Below are 25,232 nucleotides of genomic sequence, written 5' to 3'. Positions count from 1 at the left end.
GGGCAACCCCTTACCACCACCTGCCTGGTTCAGCTCTCAATACCCGTTCCAATGGAATCCTACCAGATTTCCTTGTTGGAGCGCTCTGATTACATAACACGGTTACAGCCAGTCCTGTAACACTGTCGTGTCGCGAGACTTTAAATACTTTGATTCTTATTTCAGAACTTTCCAGGCAAAATGAAATCAGACAAAACCATCTAAACAAAGAAAAGTAACCTTTTGCGGCTGTTAGATTTCACTTTTAGTGTGTGTCTTTCTTGAGAGAGAATTTAAGCAAAAACATGGCTCAGAGACATGTGTAGGAAAAGAAGTAAGACGTCCTGGGACTCCAGGCTTCTCAGGGCCTCTTGAATTCCCCGGTGCTACCCTTATTACAGAGCTGATCGCAAGGCTTGCCCCCTCCCCCCCCCACATGAAACCTGGGCCCAGCCAGGCTTTTCCTCGCTGCCGCCAGGGGGCTGTCTGGTTAAGAACTGGGTAGGAGAGGCCGCAGCTTTCCTCTAAACCAACCAAAACATCCCGAGGCAGCTTTGGAGCGAAGCCCAGGAACTTGCCTGCAAAACAACCCTCGTTCTAGAGCCGGCAAGCTCTTGGTGAGACTTCATTCGGGGCGAGGATTAAAACACAGATTTCTTGCGAAGAATCCAAGGGGCAACCGAGTCTGTGCCGGCCGCTGGAAAAGGCAAAGTCCTAGCCCCAAAGCTGCTGTCTGCCGCAGCTCTCTCTCCTCTGCCCTGCGGAAAGCTCCGGATTCGCCACAGTTGTTAGTGCTGTGGCCAGAGGTGTGTCGGCCTTTCTCCCTTCTCTTTTTCTGTGGACTGTGCCCAAGTAACGCTGGGGGGAAAAAAAACTTATCACCCGTGGGAAATCTAGAAAACACTTTAAAATAATCTAGACATCATTCCCTCCGTTGAGATAGCCAGGCTCGGTATACTACACCGTGTTACATGAGTGTATTGAAGAAAGAATTTCAAGGTTTTTTTTTTAACACTGTTCATAAGAACATAATTGTATTCGGCCCTCAGTCAAAGTAGTTTTGTCGCAAGTGTAACTTCCCACTGGCTGCGTGTTCTCTCAGCACTCTGCATTTTCCAATAAAACCTACCTCCGAGGCGCTGCTGGGAGACGACCTGGGTACCTGGAGCAGCACACTGTCACCCGTTGGGTTAGTTCCCAACCTTCAGGACTTGAGGTACGGACTTTTCAGCATTTCAGCGCGCTATGCTTGCAAAAACAGAACCCTTCCAGGGTGGAGATTATTTTTGTCTTCCGGTTTTATATTTCTATTTCTAGGACAGTGGCGAAATAACGAGGTGTCTCTTTAAATCCTACTTGTGGAACCAACCGGGCACAACTCAGTGAGGTGTGCAGGAGGTGGGGGGGGGGGGGGCGCTTCTCATTTAGGGCAAGCAAGGCTTTGTCCATTTGGTGTGGGGCGCAGAGTGGCCAGAGCCACGGGAGGATCTGAGCGCCCCGTGGTCCCACGCACACCACAAGTGCTTTGGGGGCGGAAGGAGGAGCGCGGTGACACCTGCCGCGCTTGTCGGGCGTCTCTGAGGGTTGTGCTCCTGGAGATCCCCTCTGTCTCCTGTCATTCATACTCCCTGCCCCCAGTCACACCCCAACCCTCTTCAACTACAGGAATGATGGCTCAACTCGAACCTTCGCGCGCTTGCAGTTGGGTGGGTGGACGCGCGGCCACCAGACCCGCAGCTACGTGACCCCAGGGAGGGTGGCGCACAAGGCGCCGTTACCACGGGGTCGTAGCGGAGGACACCCGCACCTAGGCGGCAGGTGCGCAGGGCACCCAAGTGGCGGATTGCTCGGGCCCAGACGGGGTGCACAACCCGAGGCCATTTCGTCGCTGCGACTCTGCAGGAGCCAGGGTGGCCTGAGCTTGCCACAGCTGCTGCGCGAATCGGTCGGGCTGGAGGACCAGAAGGGAAGAACGGTCGGCGGTTCGCCTGCCGCCCGGGAGCTGGCATCCCAGTCCCGAGTAAGGCTGCGCGCGGGGTACCCGGGAGGCGGGACTCGGGCCGTGCACCTCGCCGCCCGCGCAGGTCTCAGCAGAGAGGTCGCCAGTGTCCTGGGACCTGCGCCGCTCCCCTCGGCGCGGGCGCTGGAGGAGAGTGGATGGGTCAAGGGAGTAGAGCTCGCTGGGGAGCGGGCGCCGCACGGGACCCCGTGGCGGAGGGGGCGGAGCGGGGAGGAGACTGCGGCTCGGCCGAGCACCGCGCAGCCTCGGGCGGGCGGGCGGCCGGCGTGACGCGGCGGGATTAACTTTGCTTGGCTAATGCGAGCACCAGAGCGGAGGCCACCGGCTGCTCGGCCGCAGCTCGCCCGCGCGCCGCCTCGGGGCGCCACCGCCAGGCTCCAGCGCTCCGGTAACTTGACGTGGAGGGGGCGTAGAGGGGTGGGGTGGGGGGTACAGGTCCTGCGGGCCGGCCCGGGTGGCCAGAGCCTCGCGCTGTCCCTGCCACGGGCCTCTGCGCCCGGCTCCTCTCGGGCTCGGGCACCCTGTGCTGAGGGAGCTGAAGCCCGAACCCAGCTGGGGACAAGCTCCTTGTGAAATGGAGTTTGGCATCCTGGGCACCGAACCCAGTGGAAGTTTCCATGAGGAGGAAGTTGTAGGGCATGGGGGTTCAGAAGAGGCTGACAGGCGCGGGGGTGGGCGATTTAAAGGGACTGTGGGTCTCCTGCCCCCCCTCTTTTTGGTTCCTGCCGGGGAACTCCAGGCTTTGGAAAGGAGAAAGCTCCTGAGTGTTAGCGCTGGTCAGTGCCTGTCTGCCTCTCACCGGCTCTGCGGGCTCGCTCCCTCCAGAGTTGCTCTTTTCCTTTGCTTCTCTTGACGCAGCATCTTTCGGGGTCGTGCGTGTTGGTGATGATCCGGGTGGTGTCAGCTGTGTTCCCCAAGACCGGGGAAGACGTCTTTGGAGGGTTTCTATTGCTAGGGTCAGTTGTCATTTGGGAGGAATATTTCCCGTGACCACATTATTGGAGCTAATTCTTAAAACCGTCTGGTTTGTTTTTAAGAGGGAGGGGGCGGGGTGTGCATATATGGATTATTATTATTATTATTATTATTATTATTATTATTATTATTAAATTTTCCCCAAGTGGGAAGTTTTTAAAGGGCCTATTATGCATTCCTAAAGTGAGTCAAATAAGAAAAAGAGTAGCTGGGCGGCCAAGTTCAATATCCCATTCTGCCCTTCCCGTGCACGTGGAGAACTCAAGGGCTGTGTTGAATCAGAAAATAACATTGCATAATTTCCTCCTCTTCCAGTGTGGTTGATCCTAGATACTAGTGATCGGTTTTAAAGACCTGTTTGAAACTGATCAAACCAAACATCTTTTGTTCAGTGCATGAATAGGAGAACAGAATTTTGTTAATGAACGTACTAAGTACTGTAGACCCGTTGGGCAGTATCTTTATATGATTTGCCTCTGGTTTAGCGTGTTTGTTGATGTTATAATGAAATATTGCCTCACTGTGCTGCGAAAGGATAAAAAATTCTTTTTGGTAAAGAAGCGTTCCATGATTCATTCTGAATATTCTGGATGACTGATCTCGCTAATTCACTTCAGCCTCTTATTTCCCGTTCTGAAAGAAATCATGTGCTGGGAACCATTAATGAAAAGGTGTTTGAGTGGGAAGTAATTTGAACAGGGGCAGAGTTTAGAGTGTTTTCATGCGTATTGGCTGTGCTTCGATTGATCCAGGGAGAAATTAAGTAAAAAGTGCTTTTGCTTGAGCCAGTTTATGTGAAGAGATTGGAGAAGAACAATCTATTGCTTTCCCGTGTTAAATGGATACTATTAGGATCCTATTTTTAAATGAATTTCAATAGTTTATTATTGTTTATTATATACTGGAAAAGGGAAATCTGCTTTACTTTATAGTAAAGGAACTGCTTCAGAATTGCTATTTTTTAATGAAACTATTCTTGTTGGCATTACAATGCAAAAGCTTAATCTCATTGACATCGAGTAACTGGCACTAGAAGGGGGATACATATTCCACCTCTCCCATCCCAGCCTCTTTGTGGTAAACTCTGCTGTAACAAGAGATGAGCTGCCCCTTCCCTGTGACCCAGCACCTCTGGAGAAGGATGACTTGTTAAACTCTTCCTAGGAGGGGAAAGCTGAGGCCCTCTCCTTGCCTACCTGTTTGTAGATGCTGGATCCACCCAGGGATGGATGTTTGGAGTCACCAGTGAGCCTCAGAACTCCTTCTGTCCTAGGCTCATCTTTTCCATGGAGACCAGTAGAGGTGACTGGCTGCGTTAGTCTCTTGCTCTTAGAGTGGAGGATCCATGCCACCTTCTTAGGCAGTAGGCAGTCTTTCCTTCTGCTTTCTCTCTCAAAGATTCTCTGCTTCTTGTTCTGTTTCCCCCCCCCCCTCAATACTGGCTATGGTCAGAACTGTTCTTTTGTTCTGATACTCGTGAGTTTCCTCTTTAACGCTGAATTCTGAGTGTTCTGGATGACAGCTGACAGCGTGGAGTCCAGGAGGACAGCAGTGTTGATGGCTCCATGCACTCTTGTTCTCCCAGCATCTAGGAGAATACTTAGTACCCCATAGGCACTGGGTAAATTTTAACACATTAGGAAAAAACATTGTCCTGACCCCAATGCCTGACTAAGTACTTCAACCATTACCATTTTGGACATGCCTAAAATCTAGTGAGGTGTGAAAACTCTCTCTCTCTCTCTCTCTCTCTCTCTCTCTCTCTCTCTCTCTCTCTCTTCCTCCCTCCCTCCCTCCCTCCCTCCCTCATACACACACACACACAAACTCTCAGGCACACACACTCTCTCTCTCATACACATACACACACTCTCTCTCCCACACACACACTCTTACACACACACACACTCTTACACACACACACACACACACACACTGTCACACACACAGACACACATTCTCTCACACAGACTCTCTCTCTCTCTCTCATGGGATCTGGCATCTTTGCAGATGTGTCGATCTTTGCATCTCTCTCTCTCTCTGTTGCTCTCCCTCTGGTAGTATCCGATCTGCCTTTCTGTGTAGTTAATTCTCCAAGTTCCTTCCCCCAGCCTTTGCCTTGGCTGTGCAGAAATCCTCAACAGTGTCTTTGCTGGACTCATGTCTGTCCTTTGATTCCTGAAGACATTGACCTTTAGTTACCTGAGTTTGTGCAGGATTTTCCTCACTGCAGAGGCACTGTCGGGACTGGAGAGAAGCACCAGACTGCTCATCACCTGGTGAACTCAAGCACTTCTCATACTTCGAGGTCATAACATGGCCCCTGGCTTCGGCAGCTCTGGGCAGACCAAGGGCTGACAGTGACAGTGTTTAGGCTACAAAACTGGTGGCTGGGGAGGGGGACATCAGGCTTGCTGAGTCTAACGTAACCTAGAAAAGTTCTTGGTGATAGACTTAGAAATAATGTGCTCAATACTGTGTGCTGTTAACCAGCCAGTCTGTCCTGGGTTTCCCCTTCCCCAACATTTTTTTTCCACTTTCATAAACATATTCTGGTCCAGGCAATTGTGAGGAATATTCAGTTATCTGGATTTTCAAATGACCAGCGTTTGGTACCGAATGGGTCACTTTCAAATTATTATTCGCAGCAATTTTTGCCAATTCAGAACACAAGAAAATTGCAGCTGATAATCACGGTAATTTATTTTTATAGAGAACTAAGTTTTAGAAATGTGTCTGAGTAAATACATAATAATAATTAAAAAAACCCTGCAGAACGGAGCTGAAGAGATGGCTCAGCGATTAAGAGTGCTTGTTGTTCTCAGAGGACCTGGGTTCCGTTCCCAGCACCCGAGTCAAGCAACTCCTAACTGTCCATAACTCTAGCTCGAGAGCATCCGAAACCCTCCTCTGGCCTCTTGGGGCATCTGTACTTAGATACACACACCCTCACACATAGGCATGTATTGTAAAATAAATAATGAAAATAACCCTTTAATTAAAAATCCTGTGAAATAACGTTAGTGCTATTGGTAGTGGGAGGGAATAAGAGGTCCGCGTTTTAGAAAATGAGGAAGATAATCATACCAACATCCAACGAGCTCACTGCTGTGGTTTAGTTAATAAGTGCCAAGTTTTCGTGGTCCACTTTACCAGAAAAAAAAAGGGGGTAGGGTGGGAGGATCTACCTGGATTTGGTATTCAGGAGACTGGATCAGATGCCATTTGCAAAATGTTTGCTGTGGTACCTGACAGAGGCACAGAGAATAAAGTGGACCTCTTCATGTGGCCATGTCTCTGAAAACTCTCAAGAGGAGAAAAATGCAGAGAGTGATGAGGAAAATAATCTTGATGGAGATTTCTCTGTGGGACTAGGCTGCTGTGGTCCAGTGGTCCAGGTTCTGGCCTCAACACTTATGAAGAGCTCAGAAGATGAGTGTGATCAGTGGCTAACATGTCTACTTACCTAACTCTCTCTGTATCTGGTGTGTCTGTAGGCAGTGCCTGACTTTTGTCTTGAGCAACTGGAGAGGACAGGACAGCTGGGCATTTGAACATGACCCTGTAGCCTTAGACTTGCAGAGCAGGGATCCCTAATGTTTTGTGCCTTGATCACTGTAGCTCTGTCTTTCAGGGTGACATATCTGTCTCCTTCTCTGTCCCACTTATAAACTGTGATGAGAGCGTGTGTGGGTGTTTGCCCATCCCTTACATGGAGTGCCTAGAAAGACCTTGGCACATGGGTACAGTTATTGGGAGAGGGTGGGTGGGGACAGGACAGTTTCTCTTTCTCTTCCATGTCAGGATAAGCACCATCTTGCAACATGGCTTGGCCAAAGATGAGTGTCTGGGTTACACCAGGAGCCAGAGCTTGGGGCTGTTTCTGTGATTAGGGCAAGTTACCCTGTTTGTCATTTTCATGCCTTGGTTTGATTTCTCGACCTGCAAGTATTTGTCTGTCTATCATGTACCTGGCCCTGGCATGTTACATGCTTTGAAACTCAGAGTGTAACCAGTGACAGGTGGGCCGCAGGTGTGCTGCAGGGTCCTCCACTGAGGAAATAGACACACGCCTGTTGGAGGTTTATCTAAGACCCCTGGCTGAGGGAGGGCTGGAATAGAGTCACTTTATTTCTAAGAGCCGCTTGTCTTGTGGTACAGTGAGAACCCCACCAGGATTCACCAAATGAAGCTAAGGGCTTGAGTGTATTGAGGCTAATGAATTTCCGACAAAGTATACTCGTTTCCACTTTAGTTTCCAGAACGTTCTAGTGCACTATGGAACTTGATCAGATACCACACCCAGTGCAGACTCTGGATCACAGCTTTTCCTCTCCTTTGGGAATCAGAGTAATGGCGGACACAAATGCTAATGTTCTTGTGTCTGTAGTGCCCTAACTCTAGGGAGACCCTGGAGGCCCTGTGTACCAGCAACTCTTGGTCAGTGAGAAGCCACTGTCTATGATGAACCATGCTACTAACATGGTAGTCAGAGGGCCTGGATTTGAGCCCAAGAGGATTGACAAGCTGTGTCTGTGGGAGCATCCTATGGCCCTTTCGTCACCACAGACACATGTCGCGAAAGGCGCACCCTGGAAAACATGCCCAATGACCGAAGATGTTCATGACACCTCCCATCTGCACGACATGTATATCCAGACTTAAAACCCAGAGTAACCATATCTGAGGCGTTGGCCAGAAAAATATAACCTTAAATTGCTGCCGTAGAGGTTTTAGAAAGACCCAAAACCAAGGTTCACATTCATGGTCCAACTCGTGGTTTGAAGATGTCGCTAGTCTACACATCTGAATTCCATTTCATCTTCTTCATCCTGATACTTTCTTCTAGTTTTTTTTTTCCTGCATCCTGTTTTAGCAGACATTGCAAATGCGAATGCCAAACGTGTTCTGTACTGAACACATGCACTTATGTGTGTTGGTGTATTCCTAATGGAATATTGCTACCTCACGGTGGGGCACACCCAACATTTAGGGAGGATCAGCTAAACCGTTATTCACCCAAGTTTCTAGAGCCCAAAGAGGGCTTAAGGGAACTGTTGCTCTCTTCTGAGGTGCATGCTTTAAGGAACTATTGGAGCCTTGAGTAGTAAGTCAATGGAAGCCAAAGCTGGAGTGCAGATGGGCAGTTGGAGGCACCTGCTGTGCTTCTGTGTTGAGGAGAGTTGAGGTGCTATTCATGGTTGAGTGGCAGACGCGAATATTCCATTGCTCCTATGCAGGCAGGATGGATCAGAGACTGCCCTCCACCATCTTTGTGTTTTCTCAGGACTGGTTTCCCAGGGTTCAGCAATATGGGCCCAGCAAAGGATGAGCGGTGCTAACAACCGTGCTATTTCCCGCCTGGTTCATCCTTTTCTCACATTTCTCTGCTGGATGCACCAATGTCTCACCAACCTGCATGCCCAAGCTGGCGGACCCTGTCTCTGTGTCCGGGACGTGTCGTGTTCTCACGCATAGAGACAAAGGCACTGCTCAGACCATGGTATGAAATGCCACCCATGCCCACGTCCCAGGCCCCACATCCTCCCTCCTTTCCATCCCTCTCTCTGGCACCCGAACACGGAAGCAGACCCTGTCTTTTACTATTAGCTTTCTTGTTCTTGGTCAGCCGCGCCTTAGAAATCCTGAGCATAGTAACTTCATACTAGTGTCCCGGAGTCTGCTTTGACACTGGTGCGCGTTACGGATTCCAAGAGTGAGGAGGGCAGGTAATTAAACCTGCGCCATCTTGATTGACTGTGTATGACACGCATGCGTATTCAGGAAGCAACGGACGGCCAGCGTTTCTCATGAGAGTATGTGGACCTGAGTTCTTGGTATTTCGTTTTTAATATCAAGCGCATCCGTTTAAGTCTTCCTGCATTCGTCACGAATGGAACATGTTTGCTTTTCGTGGAAAAAAAAACCTAGCAGTTTGCATGTGACGCTGATTCATACCACCACAGAAGTATTTCATGGTGATTTTAGAGCCAGCCCTATTCCTTTAAAAATATAATCATGATGATGTACACCATGTCTTGACTTATTTTCTAATCTTTAAAGTAGTAATTTGTACATGCAGAGAGCAGCCATCCTCGTCTGTATTTCTCCTTTACAAGCCCACCCGAGACTGCCTGTAATTTCTGCAATCTTCCAGTACCTGAAGATTTTCACTATGCCTCAAATGGAGCCAGGCCATGGAAAATTAACGGCTGTTGAGTCTTGTCTAATTTTTTCATTAAAAAAAAAAAACCCAAAAGACCAAAGGAATTTAGTACCAAATGCCCCTAAACATATAAACTATGGCCTTTGAGGCTGATTTATTCTGTAGCTTAGCTCCTATACAGAATTCAACAAACACCCGCACTCCCGAGGCCCTGGAGGGTATAATCTTATTTCTTTAGGTTTATAATTGTGTCGTACACTCTGTAGACTAATCGTTACAAGGTGAAGGTGTGCATGGAAATGCATTCCACACGTAGTATTTACTGTTATTTAAGATACGTTCTCGTGATGGGCACGGCGGCATGCAGACTTGTAATTCCACCATTTGAGATTCTGAGGCAGGAGAATCTTAAGCTTGAGATCAGCCTTGACAACATCAGGCTATGCTTGTCTCAAACAAACAAACAAACAAACAAAGGTAACAGGAAGGAAGTGGAAGGAAGAAAGTAGGGACAAAAAAGAGGGATATATGATCAGCTGTTTGACAACTGAAGTTTCCTTAAAGCAAAACTTTAAAATATACTTCCCCACTGGAGTGCGTCCATCCATCCCAAATGAGCTGCATCTACTATGTACCAGGAGTAATAGTAGGTGTGAGAGCACCACGGCAAACACTAAAAGTCTCTCCTGAGGAAATGTGCAGAGCCTCTTGGGACAGTGAACAGGAGGTCACAGTATATAGTACAGAGTGTCTCAGTGGCCGACACTATTACTATGTGGGATCAGATAAGTATTTGGTGGGGGGCTGTCCTGTACCCTGTAGGTTGTAAGCATCATTGCCTTCTATCCGCTAATGTGAGTGGTACCAGTTGTAAGTGCCCAAACTGTTAACAGAGTCTGTATGATGGACAGCAAAGAGGTCCTATGGTAAGGACCTCTCCCCAGAAATGGGCCAGGCCTGGCTGGTGGGAGTACAGGGATTTGTGTCCTGGCTTAACCTGGCTTCACAGAGTAGTCAGCTTCTGCCTTTGTGAGTATTCGGTCTAAGCCTTGGCTGACATTGAGGTTCTGTCAGTGTTAGATATTCTGTCAGTGTTGGATAAGGACCTTCAGTATCGGTAAGTCCTGTGATATGGTCAGCACAGATTTAGCTAGGGATTGAGAGGGCTCTGGACAGAAAGAACAGGAAATAACACAGGAAGTGGAGATGGTTTAAAGCATTCAGAACCTGTGAGGATTCTGGTGCCTGCAGGAAGCAAGAGATGCTGCTGGGGCAGACAGACTTCAGATGCCTTCCCTGGCCAAGGGAGGAAGATTGACTGAGCCTCAGCTTTTGCCTGTTGCCTGATGTCTTCGGAAGCAGGCTTAACTTTTTTTCAACATGTGAAACATTTCTCATCTTAATTCTGATATTTTTGGCAGGATAATTTTATACTTGAGGGAACTTCAAGTTTCATTTGAAAACAGAGAACATGTTAGATTCTCTTTGAGATGTTTTCAAAGGAAGCTTAAAGACTCTCTCATCTTCTTCACAGTCCTGTGTGACACTAGAGGACATTAGCTCTGTGCTTGTGTTCCCTGGGTCTGACAGAAACACAGTTGCTCCTCTGTGACCAGAGAGAAATGGTGCTGCTGTTGTATTGATACATTTACTTAGTATTGATTATTGATATCCTAACCATCTGGATTTTGATTTCTTTAATCAAAATTCTAAGTGTGGAGGGATGAGATTATGCCGTTATACAAGCACAACCTAATTACCATGAAAAGTAGCTTTAATAAATACCTTGCTTTATCAGAGCCTGACTTTCCTAGTCATGATATGATAATTATGGGTAAAATCAACAATCTCATTTACCTTTAGCCCAAGAGTTGGGAAGAATTTTTTGTAATGGTTCGTAGAGTGACACACATTCACATAGGGGTTCTCTTGAATCTTTTCGTGTCCACAACTACAGAGAGAAAACAGCCATAGAAAGATGTAAGCAAACGGGCATATCACACATCAATAAAGCTTTACTCTTTAAACAACACGGTAGCTTGAAGTTTGGAAACCTCTGGTGGCAACCACTGCCCTGTCTGAAGGAAGTCTGGTATGAGTCGAATAGGTAAATTTTTGTCTCATAATCTCATTAGTTGATGAAAAGCAACCAGTGAATCTAATTTCAATCTATATTTTATTTTATTCAGCATATTAGAAAAATTGGCATGAACCGTATGAAGGTGTTAGTTGCTGTGTTTTAATTTTCAGTAGCTGTTAAACAGCATAAGTACATTAACGGAGACATCAGGGGGCAGAAAGCCAGAGCTGACCCTTGGTAACCTGACAGAGCTGTTGAATTATTTTTCTAAAGTAAGGGCTTAAGGATGTTAAAATGATGCATTACACAAGTTTGTTCTATAAAATGTTAATTTTCATAGTATTTGTTTTAGTATTGCTTACTAAAATTGGTCATCTCTGTATTAATTACAAAAAGATATTTATTTATTTATTTATTGTTCCTATAATAAATATCTTTTATCATATATTCAGCCAGGCCGGTTAAAAATACCCCCATAATGGAACTGTGAGAGGTGTGGATAATAAACACAAGGCAAGGATTATAAATGAATATACTTTTGCCTTCCTGAAAAACCTTATTACTTCTTGTTAAAATGTTCTATTCTAAGAAAGGCGTAAGGAGGACTGAGGGGATGCTCGGGATGGTGCCTAACGGGTACAAGACTTTGGGTTCAATTGTCAGTAAAAGAAAGAAGGAAAGAGACTTGTGAGAACAAAGACGTGATAAGCAGAATCCTGCTGAGACCTGTCAGGAGCACAGACTGGGGTGCACTCCACTCTCCTGGGTTCAGCTCTCCAGTCTACACGTCTGACTGCAAGCCTTCACTGATTTCTGAAGGTTGGAGTATCCTAGTGTGAAACAGTTGATCCAGATAGTGTCTTTCCGTTAACTCTTGGTATTTCAACCTGCAGAAGTGAATCTCTTGGTGTTTTTCCCCAGCTTGTGGTGACCCCACAGGCAGGCTCCAGTGATATCCTGGGTGAGAACAAGGTGGGAACCGCTCCTCTTACTGGCCTCATATACAGTATAGCATTATGCAGATGCCATCTAATTACAAATAAAAGTATTTTTAATAAAATGCTAGTTATGGGTAAATTAGGCCATTCTCATTTATCTTTAGCCCAAGAGTTGGCAAGAACTTTTTGTAAGGGTCCACAGAATGAATATTATCTACTTTCATATATAGTGAAGGGGTTGGAAGGTCCTCTGTCCTGATCGGTTGTGAGCCCCACATTAGAGAGATGGAGATCAGGGCCTGGAGTATAGAGCGCAGAGGGAAACGTGCATCTGCACCAGCACACAAGGCAGTCAGTGGGATCCCCAGCCTTGCCACCTCCCAGCCATGACACCTCTGACCACTGGCTTTGAACTTGAGCGACAGTAATAGAGCACAATGGAATGATATTGTTATAATTTGCAAATTCTATAATTCTTTAAGTGGCATGAGAACGATGCTCCCTAAAGTTTGACCCTCAGTATCGTTTAGACCTCAGAATAATCCCTGTGAAGGAGAATGCCAATCTGATGCTCCATGGTGGATGAGTTCAGTAGAGGGCCCCTGTATCCTGCGTGTGATATGGGGAGGAGTTCAGAAACTCCATGGAGATCAAAACCTAGACCCGTCCAAATCCAAATCCCTTATAAAAGATTGTCTTAGGGTTTGTATCCCTATGTACAACATCATGACTAAGAATCAAGTAGGGGAGGAAAGGGTTTATTCAGCTTACACTTCCACATTGCTGTTCATTACCAAAGGAAGTCAGGACAGGAACTCACACAGGGCAGGAACTTGGAGGCAGGAGCTGATGCAGAGGCCGTGGATGGGGCACTGTTTACTGACCTGCTTCCCCTGGCTTGCTCAGCCTGTTTCTTATAGAACCCAGGACCACAGCCCAAGGATGACACCACTCACAAGGGGCCCTCCCACCCTTGATTGCTAATTGAGAAAATGCCTTACAGCTGGATCTCATGGAGGCATTTCCTCAAGGGAGGCTCCTTTCTCTCTGCTAATTCCAGCCTGTATTAAGTTGACACACAAACCAGCCAGGACAGAGATGATGTGATAAGGCTATGCTCGGCTATGGAGAGAATATATCTGTAATGTGTGAGGAGACTTAAACTCAGTCCCTACCACTGTTTTTCTTTTTAAAAGAAAAATGAGTTCAGTATGCACAGACTTTTGAACATGCCCCTGCCACAAACACAAACACACATTCATTCTCACACACACACACACACACACACTCACACTCACTCGCACACATACATTCACACATACATTCACTCTCACACACACATTCACTCACACACACATTCACTCACACACACATTCATTCACACTCACACATTCACTCACACACAAACACACACATTCACTTATACACACATTCACTCACACATACACATTCACTCACACACACATTCACTTACACACACACACTCACTCACACACACATTCACTCTCACACACACTCACTCACACACACATTCACTTGCACACACATTCACTCACACACACTCACACACACATTCACTCACACACACATTCACTCTCACACACACTCACTCACACACATTCACTTGCACACACATTCACTCTCACACACATTCACTCACACTCACACATTCACTCACACACAAACACATGCATTCACTTACACACACACTCACTCACACAGACACATTCACACACACACATTCACTCACACACACACATTCACTCACACACACATTCACTCACACACACATTCACTCACACACACATTCACTCACACACACACTCACATTCACACATTCATTCACACACACATTCACTTACACACACATTCACTCACACACACATTCACTCACTCACAGTCACACACATGCACACACTCATACACACAAACACACATTCACTCATATACACTCACCCACACACTCACTCACACTGACACATAAACACACACACACACACACACACACACACACACACCCTGAGCAAGGGGCTGAGCTCTCATGCAGCTTGCCTAACCCACCGGAGGCCCTAACTTTGGTCCTCTGCTTGAAAATAAAGAAGAAAGCCTATGTATAGGATCAAAATGGAAACTCTTTCTGATTCTGTCCAGGAAACATGTCACTTTTGTGAGTAGCCCTCATGCTCTGTCTACAGGGAACAACACTATGTGTTTAGGTCACTTAATGGCATCTGTGGGGGTTTTTTTTGTTTGTTTGTTTTGTTTTTTCTGCTCAGCATCTAGAACTCCTATTTGTCAACGAGGTGTTTCTTTGTTAGATTTGAAGTTCTAAGAGGGCAGGACCTGGTGTTAAACCAGTCTAGGGTTGTCCTGGTGAAGGCACACCCAGCAGGCAGGTGCTGAGTAATGTTTTCCTGGTGTTTTGGCCAACCACATGTGGGCTGTTTTCATATAATTAGGATGAATCTAATTTTAAAATGAACACCCCAGTGTCCTCAGATGACCCAGCATATACACTTACAAGGCCTGCTGGCTGGCCTGAGTTATGAATAAGGGAATAGGCTGGCCTGCAGAAAAGCTTGCCTATTCTTTTCTCAGAGAGAGAGAGAGAGAGAGAGAGAGAGAGACAGAGACAGAGACAGAGACAGAGACAGAGAGAGACAGACAGAGACAGAGACAGAGACAGAGAGACAGAGAGAGACAGAGAGAGAGAGACAGAGAGAGAGAAACAGAGAGAGAGAGACAGAGAGAGAGACAGAGAGAGAGACAGAGAGAGAGAGACAGAGACAGAGACAGAGCGCATGATCCAATCCCAACAGACCCGAGATAAAATGCTTCTCTTCTCATGGGGTTGGAGAGAACTCAGAGTCCCAAACTGGAATTCTCCATAAAGGTGAGAAGATGCAGCAGACTGTTCGTTCGGCTGTGTTGAGTTGTGAGCAGTGTACCCCAATGGTGCTGTATGTGAATAACCCCCCAGCTAGGGATCCGTAGCCCACAGTCTCAACTTATGAGAGCAAGGTCTTGAGGTGACAAGTTCCTGCTGGGCTAATATTCTGAGACTGACATCAGAGACCCTTCACACACACACACATAGTCACACACACACACACACACACACACACACACACACACACACACTCTCACACATTCACACACGCACACAGCCATGCACTCGAAGTCACGCACCATGAAGAACTTTTGCCCACAGAGTGCTTGTAGCAGGTTTTCCAGTTTCTAGCATTCATTGAGGCCTTTCCCCCCCTTATGGTTCAGAATTCCCCCTACAAGGATGATTAGCAATTGGGTATCGTCCTGGGGGTCTTACCATTCATGTACTCATTGCTTCTCAGTGTTTAAAATAGAAGTTTAAAATAGTTTTCTGTTGTTCGGTGGGTTTGATGCTCACTGGTCATTCTCTGAGGCTGCTACGCTCTGGGACTGTTACAACAGACTTTGCCCCCCACCCTGGCCTCAACCTCTCTACCTTCAGCCTCTGCCCCTTCTCTAAGCCATGTTCTGCTTCTTATTAAACTCTCCTAGCCTTGTAGGGATCTGACTAGAGGGGCTGCAGTGACTAATGGGGATTATGTTCATGCTCCCAACTCCTTTGATCCTTGCTTTCTTTGAGCAAAAGATGTGTGGTTTTGCTTATTCCCTCCCTGGGTGGGAATGGAATGTGCCCAAAGTTGTGTTTCTGAAGGTCTGGAGGCAGCGGGACCAGCTCCAAGGCTGTGTGTGCATGGTCCTTCATTCAGGGGATTCTGTGGAGGGGCAGCAGATGCTCCACACTCTGATGACAGCATTCCCTGCCCAACGCTGCTTCCTGCCCTGGACTCCTTTAAGACTTGCACGAGAAGTGGCTTCAAGTACAAACTACCACCGATGGGACAGTGCGGACTGTGAGCCAGGGACAGAGCAATGCCTGAGAGATGATGGATGATATGTGCTATTGTCGGTACTGGGGCATCCGAGTTGACAGGCCAAGGAGGACTTGTATAAGGTTCATCTCTGACATCTTGTGTCTGGCACTTCAGCAGACAAGAGCAAACCTCATACCTGGGCAAAGGACAGCAGCTGCTGGCAGTCCGGAGACAAGGAGGCCAGGACACAGCAGTTGTGACCACATTTCCACCATTCCTCACTGACTTCTTGCATTGTAGAGTAGCCCAGATACCCTCCCTGAGGCTAGCTGGCCTCCTCTGGGCTTTGGCTTGGTTCTCGTCTGACCCCATCAGCAGCTGCCTTCACTATTAGAAATGGATCCACTGAAGCAGGAGGTACACCTAGCCTCATTGGCTCTGCCATATCTCTTATAACTTAGGGAAGAAGGAGGAGCTGGGGAAATGCATGTTCTCTCCTCCCTTCCTCCCTCCCTCCCTCTCTCTGGAACTTTAGGCAGGTTGCTAACCTCTGTGCTGACATTATGGAGCAGAGAATTGCTTGGAATGTGGACAACCCAGTGCATTGTGGGATGCCTCACCCCTGCCCTCTCATCAGTGGGTGCCATTAATATTGATACACACCCCAAGTTGTGCTAGGACATGGCTGAGTGTCTCCTGGGCCTACACCTTCCCTAGTTGAAGCCACAACTTTAAACCCTAGTCTAAAGTCTGCCCTCCCCACGTTTCTCACCAGGTTCACCATGCTGTTTGTCTGATTGTGGTTCTCACAGGTAGGAGGAGACAACACACAGTGGGGAAAACTGGGGCACCAGATCCCACAGTTGATTTTGATGCAACACCTGCCCCATATACCCGGCTGCTCCCAATGTCTCTGCACCGGGACCCATGGTTCTCTGTCTCTTCCTCAGTTCTCTTTTCTCCCTATCTGCACCACGGACTGAGGTAATTTGAAGAGCTTTGCGTTCTGTATCTGCCTCCTTTATAAATGTCCCCTGCTCTGGTCTAGAGAGAAGACACTGATGGGACGAATCAGCAGACCGATTGTGTGTGAGGAGTAGTGTGAGCACGCACCACATCTGTGCCAGTTGCACACTTGGGTTCACTGGTGGGCAGCACACTCTCCATCCCTCCACGTACACCCACAGCACAAAGACATCCGAGCAGCCCACCCAAAACTATGCTTTTATTTTATCAGCTTGTGCATCCCCCAGTTCTGAAAGCTGAACCCTCAGACACCCAGTATCATCCCAGGAAGATCTATAGTTCTGGCTTGGCATTTCCTCCACTGGGAATTCTAAGCCTAGCGAGTGGAATCATAAAACCATGTTTCGAAAGACCGTCTTCTGTCACAAGCATACAAAGTTTGAGTGTGGTATACCTTGACAAGCGTGTCTCGGGGTTAACAAGTTCTCTCTAATCAAAACAAACTAAGTGTCTCACCCTCTGCGCTGCTGGCTTCTTGAGACTGGCTGTGGCTTTGCCTTTCTCTGCACATCCGCAGAGTAAGACACTACATTTCAGAGTGGCTTTGCAGTGCATGCTATGGGGAAAGTGAATGGAGTGCAAGCCACAGAAGAGATGGTTATGAAGTACGGGTGTCCCCAGATGCCCCGTGAAGGGACCCGGACTTCTTGGCTGCTTTGTTGTATGTTTTGAAATGCACACACACTCTGAGCTCTTGGGCCCCATCCTTTGGCAGCATCTTCTGTGTGATGTTGCAGTGTCCTGTGCCCTGGCTCCTGGGCTTCCTGGTCTCCTAAGCTAGATGCAGCAGCCAGTCAGTCCTCAGAGAGTGTCCTCACAGTAACCAAACCAGTACTACCCTGAGCTGCTCAGAAATGCAGAGGCTGGAGCTCCAGATCAGACCTGCTGGGGCAGAATCTGCAAAAATCCCCAGGGGCTGGCCCCGCAGACACATGGGGATTGAAGGATTTGTTAATTTCTCCTAAGTAAAGAACACAAAAGCATGTGTTATACATAAGACAGCCCTGTCAAGTGTGGACCACTCCCAGACAACTTACCAGTGGCTAGTGGGTCGATATTATGTCACAATAGAAAGAAATTCAAGTAAAATAGAAAAAACTACAATAGAAAAAATCAGATTATGATGTTTTTAAAATATTTGTTCCATTAAAATATGAACATACACACACAAATATGCATGTACTCACATATACCCATACATAGGGCACACATGTATATACAGGTACACACCTACAAACATACACGCATATAAATACATACACATAGATACTTTTCAATGTTATGCCACAGGTTAATGCTACAAAAAAAATGAAATTACAGTAAAAAAATGATTATAAAACCTACTACATAAAGACCCAGAATATCTGTAAATATGCTGGCCTTGTGTTCTACCTGAGATAATAATACTGTATTGTCCAGTTTGGATCTTCAGTGAGATCTCTAAATAGGAAATAAAAGTATAAACGTTGTTTCATTGCAAAGCAGAAATAGTAAGAATTTTAACTTCTTCCTCGATTTTAGAAAACAAGTCTTTATTAGAGAATATCTCAAGCCCCAAAGATTATATTTGAGCGACACCCATCTTCAACTGGGTAACAACTGCAGGCCGCTAAGGGTATACACCCGCTCGTGCCCACTTTGACCCCTAGAGAAGGCTCCAGTTTTCAGAAGAGTCAGATGTCACCTAAGTCCTGCTACAGTTCAATACCTTCAGACATGAAATGTCACCAGTGTGTAAGAAATCATTTGAGGCTTTCGTTGTTTGCGTTTGGTCACTGTTCATTTCAGCATGGCGGATTCTGAATGGGCACTATAATGCTGGAAAACCAAAATTTATTCGAGCTTTTGGAAGCGTGAAATCAAGCTGTGTTATTCAGAATTCACAATTTTACATGCGTGCAGAAGACCTTCAGATAGTCTTTCCAAGCTCTTCGTTTGGGGGTCTGTGGCAGAACACCCTGTCCCAGGCCGGCAAAGCCAGATTCCAGCATCTGTGGAAGGAGGGTGTCCAGTGAGTGAGGCCTAAGCACTTGACTGAGATGGGTGCTAATGCCAACCTGAGGTAGTTTCCAGGAAGTGCTGTCAATCTCAGAGGCACAGTCCGCCACCCATAATGCCTCCTTCAAGGGCCTTGGTGCCAGGAGGAGAGAGAGGCTGCCCCATTGCTCTAGCTTAGAGTGTCTGAATCCAGCAGAGACAGACTTGACCCTGACCTGGAATCTTCTTGGAGAATGTTCTTCAGAAAGGGAAGAAAGAGTTTGTCAAGGTGGCACTTTGTTAAACGTGGGTTAAAATATGCCTTTAAGGAGCTGTGAATGCTTCTCTGTTCTCAAGTAGCACTAAAGTGTACTCACGTGATTTTACTCCATTTAAAGATACACTCTTGGAGTAAATAATACATATAATTTGAATTCACGGAATTTGTAGAATTCTTTTCTTTTTTCGAGACAGTCTCAGTATGTGGCCTTGGTTGGCCTAGAACTTACCATGCTGACCATCCTGGCTTTGATCAACTTTTCTGTCTTTGCCTTACAAGTTCTAGAATTACAGGCATGAGCCACCATGACTGGCTAAACTTTGTAAGATTCTAACATATTTTGTGTGCATGCATGTGTGTGTGTGTGTGTGTGTGTGTGTTCTGTATGTGTGTCTGTGTTCTGTGTGTGTGTATTAAATGAACATACTTTGTAAATCAATAAACAAATGTGAATTGCAGATACTATAAATGACAACATTTGTAACATCTTACATTCCTCACAATATTTTGATAGATTTTTATAAAACATTAATTTGAATGACTTCAACTTTAACTATGTGCATTTGTCATAGTTTCTTAGGCTTTTCTAATTTGGAAAAAAAATCCTGACTTCCTGTTTGGGACCTGTCTTGAATGTTTGATATAAGTGGATAGAGTTGGAATGAATGTTGCCCTTAGGACCACAAGTGAGAGCACGGCCAGTTTTGAGGTCTATGCTAAACAGAACAGGGGTTTTGGGGAAACGTGTTAGTATGGTGGAATCTTTTGTGATTTATCTTAATTGATGCTCTTCTAACTAAAACGTGCAATGTATTGCAGCAAGTCACTCTTTCCTCTGTGGTGTGTTGGACAGCCTTCAAAGGTCTGTGAGAGAGCAGTGTTTTAACATGTGCTGATCTCATGCAAGTCCGTGCACTTCAGTCCACCTGTGAATGTTTGACCTTGCTCCTGTGGTGATAATTCCAGTGTTAGAGGTGTAGACTTGACCTTGTGCCTGTGCATAGATCCAGAGCTCTCCGTATGCACGACCTGTGACTGTGACGCTCATCCAACCCAGCGAAAATTACCCATTCCTTGCTGAGAGAACTGTGAGTTTCATTGTAGTGGTTATTATTGTGTGTTTGTTTTATTCCCTTCGTTCTTACGTAAGAAACCCAAGCCGTTCAACTAAGAGTTCTAGTAGTTTACAAAGTCTAAAATGATCAATAATCCCAACCTGGCCCCGGGGGCTTTAATAGCTGTAAGTTTCATGTGTTTCAGAAGTCTAACACTAACTATGTTGACTTCTCTGTGCAGAGTACAGTGATTGGTTAATAATGTGTGCTACAAAGGAACAGTGCAGGCAATAGACCAGTGTCTTCTGTTTTCTTACCATGCTATACCTAAAAAAGACTGAAAATCCAAGATGCCGGATCTCTAAACTGCTGGTGGGATTCTTAGAATTTCTTTTGATTTCCTGACACTAGTATACGAGATCACAAATAATATTGAAAAGCTGAAACGGTAAAATAGAACTCTTTTGATAACATGCTAGATTACATAAATTAAAGAAGCATACTACATCGTAACATCTCCAAAAGCTTTGGTCAGACCCTTCACTAAAAGAAAGGGTATTGATGTGAGAGGATGGGACAGGGCTTCAGAGAGAAGCCCTCTTGCCAGCAAGAGGGAAGCCCACATACTGGGAATGAGAGAACGGATGCCATCTGCCGTCTGCCTGAGCATGAGCTGCTTGGTAACTGAAAACCCAGGTCTTCTGTCAATCGGTGTGATCAGCTTCCTCGGACTCTACCTGCGAAGGGCCTGTCTTACCCTGTGTTGCTACTCAACTGTCTGTCAAATCTGGAAAGTTCATGATTGTTTGTATTCTGGCAAGTGACTGTTAGGTCCTGAGGGATTAAGAATGCGAAGAAAGAAAGCTTCTGTATAGTTGAGTCTTGGCGTTCTTTCCATTCAGTGATGAATCACCTTCTTCAACAAGTCCCGGACTTGACTTTGCCAAGACAGGCAAAGAGAGTGGGAGGGGACAATGGCTTTGTGTTAAAGCCCCACGCAGAGCTGGCATTCTCTGCAGCATCAGACGACGTGTGGCCAGATGCACAGGAACAGCAGCCTGCCGTACCATTGAGGCAGTCAGTGCCTTTGTTTTCTCTGATCTTTTGAACATCTCGATTTCTCTCTTCAGGGGGAGTTGACGCATGATCAATAATGCACCAGCCAAGCACGAACTCTGTGACCAAGTGGGATAGCAGTGTTCATCCCCACCAGTCCAAACAAGCCAGGGAACAGTTGCTTAACTTCTGTGAATTTCAGGGTTTTTTTTGGGGGGGGGGTTCTGTAGAAATACTTTTCAACCAATAGTGCAATTGTATTGATTTTTTTCAGTTAGCGTATAAAGCAGTGGTTCTTACTCTGGTGTTTTCATATACTCTTTGCTCTGGGTCGTCCTCTTATTCCCAGTCCTCCCCCCCACAGCCCCCGCCCCGTGCTCTCTTTGCCTTCCTTTCCCCGACATACCACCGAGTGCTTTCATGCCGTGCGTTCTCTTCTCCTATTTCCCTTAAGCTACCTTCTTTCTGGCTCATGGTCCCTTTTCTAATCTCACACTCACACTCACACTCAAGCACATGTTCACATACCCAAATGCATTTACATCTGCACAGGTTCTAGAGAGAAAACGCATTGTATGTATCTTTCTGCGAGTCTGACTTATTCTGCTTTAACATAATGATTTTCAGTTCCGTCTACTTTCTGTAGGGTTATTTTTTAATAAAGGGCTCTAAAGATAGGAAAAACTGAAAAAGAAGAAAGGGACTAGTCTCCTCCTCAATGTGCCTTTGGTCTGAAGGTTTTGAGAGTACTGTTGACTTCTAGGTCGTGTCTCCTGACCAGGTTGTGTATGTGTATGGGACAGAACAGTGTAGGGCGAGAAATAAGGAGAGCCTCAGAAGAATGTTCCCAGTTCCTTTCTAGGTCGGTTGTAGCTTTCAGTTTTGAGAACAGTGAGTTCCATGCTTTGCCCTGTTGGACATCTTGAGATACGGAAGCTGACGGTGGGGAAGTGTCGGGAGTCTAACGGCTGTTTGTATGAGTCCTATTTATGGATTAACCTCAGGCTGGAGGTAGAGCCCTACTAAGTGCGGGAGCATTTTTGTTTCAGCCTTTCTGTGGATTCTGTGAGGGTCACAACGAAGACAAAGGAAAATTCTTGGCAGAGGCCTCAAGGTTTTAGAGAATGGGGAGAGAACCAAAGTGCCCGGTACACATGTCTTACTGAGAGATCTTGGGGGACCTGAGCATTGAGTCCAATTCAAGAAGACCTGGAGAAGGCTCGGGCCACCATACATTGCAGGTTGGGATCTAAGTTCTAAGATACCTCAAGATACCTACTTAGTTTGAGCAGATAAACAGTATAGTTATCTGGGTACCTACTATTGTTTAAAGTTCCATTTGAAGAATGATTTCCAAACACAAGCTGCATGCAGTCACCTGAGGAGCTTGTCAAGTACACCCTGTTGGGCTAGCACCAGTATATCTGCTTCAGAAAGTCCAGGGTAGCACTAGATAAACTCCAACAGGCTCTCAAGAGGTTTGACTGCAAGCGATGGCTTTAGAAACTACTGCACCAGAAGAAGGTGCTTGCCCAAACCTGGTTTTACTTCGACCTGTTCAGTGCAGCCTCGGGTCCTACCTACTCTTTCAGGCAGAGAAAAACCCAGAATGCTGATCGAGGAAACCAGGTGATATTAGAGACCACCAAGGAAAGAGGATAAAGGTATAAAGTCCTTGGAGATGGAGCAACTGCTTCCGATACTTGAGGCACTGGTAAGGTGAAGGATTCTAGTTAGGTGCAAGTTCAGCCAGCTTTCAGTTATAGTTCTGTTCTCCTTGTGGACTCTTAACTGACTCTTCTGCCACTTGCTCTGTAAGCCAGGCCCTGTTCCAGATACTTTGAATATGTCTATTCATTTAATCCCCTCATCCTTTTTAGGAAGCACCTTTAAAGAGGATGCATGGCTTTCTCAAAGCCACACGACTGGTTTGTGATGGGGCTGTGATTTGAGTCTAGACAGTCAGGTAACTTTCCGGTTCCTAAGCATCACACAGCCCTGCCCCTCCAGCTAGCCCCTCCTCTCTGATAATTGATCATGAGCCCTTGGTAGCATCCATGAAGCTGCAGCCACTCAGTCCTTTCCCCTCTATAGCCGAGGCGGTCCCGTTCTTGTAAACAGTTCTGATGTGTCTAAGAGCTGGTGTGTATCTGGTGACTGCTGTTGGGATGTTTGTGCTACAGAGGTAAGGCTGACAGTGGGTGAAGTTAGTGTGGGTCACCGGGATATAGGGTGACAAAGTCCGTCTCTTGGGATGGGATCCAAGAAATGTGCCAGGGCTTCAGCATGTGGATAAAAAAGTCCTGTATGCAGAGAGTCATACACAGCCCTCACGCTTTGAGAGGGGAGGCGAAACTAAAACAGTCAGTGGTTAAAATTTTCCCACTGTGAAAACATGGGGCAGGTAATTAGAAGAATCAGCCTTCCACTGATCAGCAATGTTTTCCTTTGTTCACCGAGAGCTTCAGGCAGATTTGAAGAGATAAAGCTTCTTGGGGTGAAGACAGGAACATGACTAAGTGCCCCCCAAATGTTTTCCAGCCTTCATTCCTCCTCCCACCTCTGCAGTGTGTCACTCGCCAACATTTCTTACTGAATAAGTAAATAAAGCGTGCTGACTTCCATGATGAGTCCTAGCCTTTTGCATAAATACATACAGCACAGGTATGCTGTTTGCAGCCATCAGACCTAAAGCACAGTAACCGAAGACATTTGAAAGTGACGGCATAGAAAGTCATGGGGTGGGTGACGGGATGTATTTAAAAGCAACATTTATGGGAGAAAATGAGATGACCCATGAAAGCTAAAACAAACAAACAAAAGAATGTTGGTCCTCGATGTGTACACTTGGAAAGACCAGCAAGCCTGGCTGCACCTTAAGGATATCTTAAGCACTTTAAGTGTTAGTAACTCCTTCTAAAGAGATAGCCTGACACCGACACAGGTGTTTTATAGGTATGGTTGGCCGTGTCCTTTGGGCTAACTCAGTAATGAATGATGTACCTGTGGGTGTTCATAAATGCTCAAAGAATAGTCAGCTTAGAACTGACTGGCAGGTCCCAAGGTGCCTTCTGGGTCCCTGAGAGACACTGTCCACAAGGTCACTCTATGGCCAAATTAAATACTCCTTTGAGCAATTTCTAACCAGTGTGAAAATTCCCCAAGCCATCATATTTCATTTTAAAATGCACTTTATGGCACAGTAGCATATATAATACCTGTGCCTCAAAAAAAAAAAAATCAGGTGTCAATGGGGTTGTGAAGAGACTATTTTCTGAGAAAGGAGCTTCTGTAAAGAGAGGCAACTGCCCCTCTTCCTACAGCTTTTGTAGAGAGCACATTGCTTAGAGGTCTTAGACCCTTTATCTCTGTCAGGATTTAGATCACCCCCTCAGCCACCCACCCCCGCCTTCAGGAGTCAGGGCAAACCACTCTGTCAGCAGCAACACCACACGCACACTGGACCTCTCCGGTCCACTGCCCACAGGACAGGCAGGGAGCTGGGTCAGACACCGTTCCACAGTGGCACAACCACGTTCACGGTATGAGATGGGGGTGGACCTTGTGCTTGCTTTTGGTCAGGAGCACATTGGACCGCCAAAAGAGGTTGGAGCCCGGAGCCTGAGTTTCTTCCTGCTTCCCAGACTCCCTCCCCTCCCATCCTTGTTCTGTCTTTCCACAACACTTCAACAACACCCCAAAGAACACTGCACTGGCTGTCTGCGTTTGCGAGGAGGACTCTTGGAGTCTGAGTTGCTCAGTAGCACAGTTCAAAGGGTGTCCCACCTGGCAGTTTTTCTTAGGAAAACCACTTGAC

The 25,232-nt window shown here is 46.5% G+C and overlaps 1 protein-coding gene and 1 long non-coding RNA gene across 19 annotated transcripts in view; one reads left to right on the top strand and one right to left on the bottom strand.

Annotated features, from left to right (window-relative positions):
• Positions 1-220: 220 nt before the first annotated feature.
• LOC120096914 (uncharacterized) lies at positions 221-1,238 on the bottom strand. Its single transcript, XR_015638641.1, has 2 exons — positions 1,109-1,238; positions 221-837 (listed from the first exon to the last, which is right to left on the bottom strand). It is a non-coding gene; the product is annotated as an uncharacterized LOC120096914 (long non-coding RNA).
• Thrb (thyroid hormone receptor beta) overlaps positions 562-25,232 on the top strand; it is a 339,826-nt gene continuing 315,155 nt past the window's right edge. For 6 of the 18 annotated variants that reach the window (XM_087584974.1, XM_087584960.1, XM_087584968.1 and 3 more), the window contains exon 1: positions 562-1,195. The gene's annotated coding sequence lies outside the window, so the exon portion shown is untranslated. 18 annotated transcript variants of the gene reach the window in all.

The sequence above is a fragment of the Rattus norvegicus genome, chromosome 15, assembly GCF_021556685.1.
Source record: "Rattus norvegicus strain SHRSP/BbbUtx chromosome 15, alternate assembly SHRSP_T2T, whole genome shotgun sequence".
Taxonomy (NCBI): domain Eukaryota; kingdom Metazoa; phylum Chordata; class Mammalia; order Rodentia; family Muridae; genus Rattus; species Rattus norvegicus.
The sequence above is the reverse complement of the archived record's forward strand: the minus strand, read 5'-3'. Positions and strand labels throughout refer to the sequence as shown.